Consider the following 7,737-nt stretch of genomic DNA (forward strand, 5'->3'; position numbering starts at 1 on the left):
TGTGTTCAGCAGAAGAAACACATTTAACAAGTTTTGTTTTAGAACAACTTGGTGGTGAGTGAGTGATGACAATTTTCACTTTTGGGTGAACTATTCCTTTAATAAATGAATTTCAGAGAACCAGCAATACCTGACATTTAAAATGATTTTCTCTATGTAGTATTTCTGTTGTAAACAATTGGAAAAATATATATTTAAAAAAAATATAGACATCTTCTTAGTCAATAAAGAGCACAAAACTAAATAACAGAGAATAAAAGCAGAGTAAACTCAATGAAATATTGGATTTTTAAAACCTTTAAAACTCCATAGTGCCTCATGCAGTTTAATCCTCCATCAGAGTTGCTATTATCCTTAATGGAAAATAACGTCAATATCAACTGAAAGTGCACACTTTGCCGTTGTGTCCTGTTTTGCTCATTTAAAGTTCTGATTTGCACTGTCCAATCTTTTGCAAAGCAAATTAAATGGATTTATTATGGACAAGGATGCACAAGTTAACTCTATACGGCTACAAAATTGTTTCTGCAAAAGTCATGACATACTATATAAGAGATTTTTCTTTCCATTGCAGCATCTGTATGACAGACTCATGGTTCACTTGGCATATTATTGAATTCAAATTCCGTCTGGCAGCTCCCACATCCTGAGAGTGAAGGGGAGAATCTAAGTGGGAAGAAACTGACAAGCGCTTCTACCTATGCGATAATGTAATTAGCGGGCCGTTCTCCAGAGCTTCACCTAATTCTCCAACCATGTTCTTGTGAGAAGGCCATATATTACTGGATGATTTTTCACACCTTGCCTTTTCTCCTTAAATTAACAAATGACACTTGCCTTTACATGTACTTCTTTTTTTTTTTTTTTTAATCCCTCGGCCAATTCCTCAGATAAATCAACCAACAGACCTCTCTTTGTGTAAATGAAAATATGGAGGGAAGCAATACAGCACAGTCCTGCCCTTGGGTATCTCATAAGACAGATCAGGCCAAAGTGGCAGATATATAAGTCTCTCAGTGCTGAAGTTTGGGGATCTAGGAGCGTCCTCTGGGTGCTGGGTTCTGTACAGTTCTTTTTGAAGTGCACACATGTGAAAAACCCATCTCAGTGCCTTCAACCAGCCCAGCTCCCATCGGCAATAAAAGTTGACAGACAAGATATATGAAGTGTAACGTTGCCCTGCCTGTCAGTCACAGATGTATAAACACACATACACACTCACACACAGTCTTTCTGAACCGCGCTCCTTGAAATATGTCCCCATCTCTGTGCCATGAGAATGAAAGACAGTGTATTGATTTGCCCAGACCTGCCTTGTTTCAACAACTGGAAGTGCTCTCAGTCAAATGGATTTCCCACACATCAGGAGAAGCCTACTGTCTGTGAAGCAGACGAATTAAGAAGCCAGAAAGAGGAAGCATAAACACACTCTGGCATTCATTACATATGAGGACACCCGCTACGCACACACAAACGCATTAGACAAATATGATTTAAGGTAGCCAAGGCCCACTGTTGGCACAGAAGTGTTTGTTTGCACCAGGAGAAGACATCAACATAAATGAATCACCATAGTGGAAAGGGATATCAACAAATACGTTTTTTAACAAGGGAGTATTTTCAGCTTGTGTTTACAGGCTTGGCCTACCTCAATTCACATAAACTAAATGAAGCAAAATGTTATGAGGTTCTCAACAGACACAAAACTTAACTGTAAACAGTATTTTCAGCCATATTTTGATTCTATAATCTGATGTATTTGAGATTGAAATTAGACATTTAAAGTTGAAAACTGCAGGACTTGATTTTATCCATCAATTGATTGGAACAGGAAAAATTGGTGTTCAGGGATTGGAGTGGAGGGGTTTGAAAAGTAAGGGGAATTGGTGACAACAGCTGAAAAGTAGAGTCAAAATTAAGTTATTACATTTTGAGATATTTGTAGTGAAGGTGTAAAGGTTTGTTGCTGTCCAATGGTTAGCACTGTCCTGCTATTGGATAATGCATCATTATGTGTTCAAAAAGCATCTTTCTCCTTTGATGGCCAATTAAAAGTAGGTGTGTATTTTGTCGTAATAACTGTCATAATCAATCATTCAATTTATATGATCATTATATAAGCTGCAAAAGTTTTATATCAGATATCAGCTATTTTTTACCACTATTTGAAGGCTCTTTAAAGCATGAAATGGACTTTTGAAATGGACATTTAGCCCAGTCTTCTGTCATTGACACCCCAGCCATTCATGCTTAGTCACATGGCATTCATGCCTCAGTATTGATGGGTTTTTGCATCTGGTGCGGCCATAACCAAATATGGCAAAATGTGGCTTTGGTGCGCAAGGTAATGCTAACAGCTTTTATAGACCTCCGTGGTTTAAAGGCTCTGTGAGTCTGATTCTGAGTGCAGTACTTGTAAGTTGCTTTGCTAAGAAAGTGTCTGCTAAGAACATAAATGGTAATTTAATACAAGTTTTTAGGCGGAACTAGACTTGGCTGACTCTAACGTGATGGTGGCTACACAGTAGCCACTGGAACCAAATGAGCTCTGCAGACAATTTATGTGCAAAGCACATCTGACTCTCAAGCTGACTGCTCGAGTCTAGAGACTTCCCACACTCTACAATTAATGGAATAGTTCACCCAAAACTGAAACTGAAAATACTGTTATTATTTATTCACCCTTATGTCGTTCCAAAGCCATATAACTTTCTTTTCTTCCATGGAACACGAGGTGAATTTTTGAAGAATAGCCACTCCTGGCCACTCAGTATAATGAAAGTAAACGAGGACTGGGACTGTCAAACTTCAAAAGGCACCATAAAAGTATCATTAAAGTATCCTAAAAGTAGCTCAAACGAATTGTGTACTATATTCCAAGTTTTCTGAAGTCATACAATAGCTTTGTGTGAAGAACAGACCAATTTATCTCATTATTCTCAGATAATTTTTCACTTCAGTAGGCTGTTAACTTGCTTCTGAGCTATTGAGTGAATGAGTGAACAAATCATTCAGACAGATTTTGTGAACTGGATCAACCAATTCTAATTTTTTTTTGGTGTTTTTTTCCCATTTCCATTTAATTGTAAAGAGTGGCCAGGACATTCATCAAAAATTGTTCCATGGAAGAAAGTTATTCAAGTCTGGGTCAACATGAGGGTGAGAAAATGATGATAGAATCGTTTCGGGGTGAACCATCCCTTTAAACTCACCATGGCACTTTTTTCCACTAGTAGACAGAAGAAACAGAAAAAGAGAAGCAAAGAAAACAGACTTTGTAAGGGAGGAGAGAGCTGTCTCTGGCTGAGGAAAAGAGAAGAGAAAAGACAAACAGCAGAGGAGCGACACTGCCAAAGGTAGGCCTGATTGGCAGCATCACTTCTCACCATTCATCACACGGGAACTCCAGACTTCCCAAATCCTTCAGCAGATGGAGCGGCCACTCGGTTTAAACACCTGATATGAAGCCATCCGTCATGCTGTAATGCAGCAGTTGGGTCTGCAGCTGGGCCCCCGATACGGTGCGGCACAGTTCTGGCAGGCTTGGAAAGTAGCCTGAGTGCACCCGTGATGGACTAGAGCCAGGCAGGCTGCTCCGCAACACGCTCTCCCCTGATAGCATTCACAGCCCTCCACTGGACCATGGAACAGGTGGATGCAAGAGAGAGAGAGAAAGACGGAGTGACTTCATGCGTAGTAGAGTGGGGGCAAGGTTGAAGCAGAGTGGAGGATAGAAAAATGCACACAGCTTCCTGTGTTGAATACCAATGATTTCAAACCCCTAAGAGCTGTACACCAACCCCACACAAATAAATAATCATTACTGTCCTTTAGACAAGCACAGAAAAGGTGCAGTTTATTTCAGCAAAATAAACCAGGCACAGATGCTCTGTTCGAAAACCTAGTTAGCCGCCTATACTGAGGCTGCATTTTAAGGCAACATATGTAAAAGCTGTTCCAAGAGGTAGGAAAATTAATTATGCTGCCTACTAAGATACCTCGTTTTACCCAAATTCTAAAGCAACATCATACATTTTACACAACATCACAAACACTGTTCAAAAACTCAATGTAATCAAACATACATTTTAAAATGTCATTTTTACCTGATATTGCAAAACTGAATTTTCAGCATCATTACTCGATTCTTCAGTGTCACATGATCCTTCGGAGATAATTTTTATTTTAATATTAAATGCTTTTTTTTTTTCAGGATTCTTCAATGAGTAGAAAATTCAAATGAACTGCAGTTCTTTAAATGGAAATCTTTTGTAAATTTTGGTCAACTCTAACTAAAAATGCAGCATTTTTATGTTTATTAGAGTATTGTGTGGTTAGCTTAGCAACATGCTAATAGCAAACTCGATTGAAATCCATTGTAAATTGAACTTGCATACAAAGTGTTCCCAAACTCTCACCTAAGATATACCATCTCAGTTAGGATGCTTCCTTACACCGTGTGTACACCGGATACGAGCGGCTCGGCGCTACCCTTACCAAAAAGTAGTATACTTCAAGTTTATTTTAGTAAGTATACTTAAGTAAAGTTCAAGTATATTTTTAAGTATACTTTATGTAGTAAGTATACAAATATCAGTGTACTAGTAGTATACTTGTAAGTGTACTATTTCAATACTCCTTGGGACTAAATTGGCCCACTTTCTAGTATATAAAAGTATACTTTTAAGTATACTTTAAGTATAACAGTAGTAAACTTTGAGTACACAACTAGTTTACATCAAAATGTTTAGTTTGTACTGCAGCTATACTAAAAGTGAACTTATAGGTATACTGATAGTTTACTAATTAAATACTTGTAGTAGCATTTTTAGTACACTTTGAAGTATAGTCTCAGTAAACTACTAGTTTAGTAGTTTTATACTGCAAGTATACTCGTAAGTTTTCTTTAAGTGAACTTTACATCATACTTTAAGTATACTACTATGTCCCTATTTAGGTATTAATTTGTATATATTTTGTTACATGAATATCTGAACATACAAAACATCAAAAGAACAGGGTATCTGCTTGTAAACAAAAACATTTTATTCTAGCTTCATGCATTCTTTTTTAAACACTTGAATGTGGATAAGATAAGTTTCATAAATAAAAAATAAAGAAATAAACAACCCACTGAGCAAAGGTACGTCCAAACGACGTCATTTCAACGTCTTTTTCGGACGTTGAGATGACGTCCCCTGAAGAGCCAGAATGAAAGTTTTTATGACGTCTTTTTTCGACGTCCAATATCGACGTCCACAGGACGTCTTTAAGAGGTTAAAATTTAGTTCAGATGTGGTCATTGTTGGACGTATTTTCAACGTCTTATAAAGTCAACTGCAGTCTCATTTAGACGTCATTTATACTGTTTCCGGACAAAATAAACACTCTTAGGCTGCATTCAATTAAAACTCAAGTTTTTTACTGCTCAGAGGTTGCTGTTGCTTTTTTTATTGCAATGGGGGTTTTCACCTTTTATGGTCAGGACAGTAGGAGTAGAGACAGGAAACAATTGGGCAGGTGAGAATTGAACAGGAGCAGAAAAGTACCTTCAGCTGGGATTCAAACCCATGTTGTCTGAGGTGCAGTTGTGCCTTCACATCAATGTGCTGCCCACAAGGCTATGGCTCTGACAGATCTTAATCTATGCTCAGGATACTAAGGGGTGATTCTCTTATATGTCTCATTGAGATATCAGCTTTGCTTCACTTGTGTTTTTTTGGAAATTCTGTACAGAAGATGTGTACTAGCGCCCCCTACCGTATAACAATGAAAACACGGATTCTAGGAGCACAATTATAGCAAAAATATATTTAGACTTTTTCTGAGTATAAGTCAAGTATACTTAAATGTCATTTTAAGTATATTTCTGAGAAGTACGTAAAGCCCATTTCTGAGAAGTACATAAAAAGTAGACAAAAAGTATACTTTCCTATTTTTAGTTTAAAAGAAGTATACTAATAGCACACTTGAATAAACTTCTTTTTCGTAAGGGTATGCGACAAAATACCCATTATAATCAGTGATGCTGTCTACACTGATGCGGCATGGCACTATACGACACGACAAATCCCAGACTATGCCTCATTCTATTTATGACGTATACTGACATAAACCTCATTAAGCTGTTGCGGTGCAAAGTGACAACTGACGCGTTCAGTGTAAACACGGGCTGCATCTGAAAACTGGAAAATACTGCCTGGATACATTTCAGGGTAGGAAGGCATCATGGTACATTCGAATCCAATGTTAGTTTCACTTCCTGCCTCCTGAGATACCTTCATCTGGTCAATCTTTGAAGGCAGCACAGATGTATCCTTCACTGCCTTTGATATCCCATAATCCTGTGCATTCCATTCTGTGATGATTGAGCAAAAAAATAAAGATGGCGTCTGAAAGTTGTGTTTGTTGGTCAGTTGTTGTGTAAAAGTATGTTTCTGACCAACTTTTTGAATTTTTTTATATTATTTATAGCGAGAAATCAGTATTATAGTAATTAAATATTTGCTTAATTATCACTAAAGCTCATTCTATTTTGTTGTAGATCATTAAATCGTTACACTGCCTCAGAAGCATGTCAAAAATCAGTTTCGTGAAGTGCCTTAGTGCACAAACGCTGCCTGCGAAGTCATTGCCAGATAAGGCAGTGAGGCAACAAGTCAGCTGCCTAGGTTTTCAGATACAGCACGGTGTTAGAAGGCAGCTGACTATATAGCCAGTGAGTCAGCTTTCTAGGTTTTGGAACGGAGCTAGATGAGTCTGTTTTTCTGTATCTCTCTCACACACACACAGACAGACTGCAGTATATCCTCACACACAGTGGATCTCTCATTAGCCGGAGCTCTGCTGCAGGCTCTGTGGAAGCCTTGAGTCTGAGGACTAATTTGTCAACAAAAACAATTAGGGGGAATGATCCGTTACACTGGTTTTAATGAGTACAGTCAGGTCACAACACTAAAAGTGACAAAGGAAAGGTCATCACGGCACCACTCGGATACCCAGCCAGCCACCCACACCCACCCATATCACAACTGCTTATGTAAACCGTAATTGTTCAATACTTAAACACAGCATGAACATGCACGTCTAAGTGTTCATAAAGACACCATTTCAGCGATGGATTCCACTAATAAAAAGAGTCTACACCGCAATCTGCAGTTTTTCGATCACTGAGTAATCACACACATTTTATGTGAGAGCTTTGTTTATTTCTATGACCTTGGCGAGGCCTTAGTGGATATCTAATAGAGACAGTGGTTGCTGTAGCTATGGTAACCATGACTACCATTTGTGGAGGATCCTTGTCTTAAGATGTCTTCAGTTTTATTTTAGGAGAAACATTAAACTTTTACTAATATTGTAAATACTAAAACTGTCATTTAAATAGTTATTTATTAATATCATTTAAATAGTAGTTTAAATAACATTAAACATTTCAGAATAACAAGGGTTATTAGTTTAAATGTTTAAATTTATCTTCAATGTCCAGCATTGTATACACCACATTTTCCAAACACACTAGAAAGGACTTACAAGTGCAAGATGTTTAGTATAAGAGCAATACCTTTTTTTTTAAACAAAATGTAACACTAGTGTACCAGGTTTTTTTTGTTTGTTTTTTTTGCTTTGTTTAGTATTACAATTTTGTCTTGTACAGCCCATTTTTGCATGTATGTAAATATAGGTTATGGTTTCCTCTGTTAAATCACTGTGCAATAAAACACTGTCTACATAAAA

The sequence above is a fragment of the Sinocyclocheilus rhinocerous genome, unplaced genomic scaffold (genome assembly GCF_001515625.1).
Source record: "Sinocyclocheilus rhinocerous isolate Xijiao unplaced genomic scaffold, SAMN03320098_v1.1 scaffold574, whole genome shotgun sequence".
Classification (NCBI taxonomy): domain Eukaryota; kingdom Metazoa; phylum Chordata; class Actinopteri; order Cypriniformes; family Cyprinidae; genus Sinocyclocheilus; species Sinocyclocheilus rhinocerous.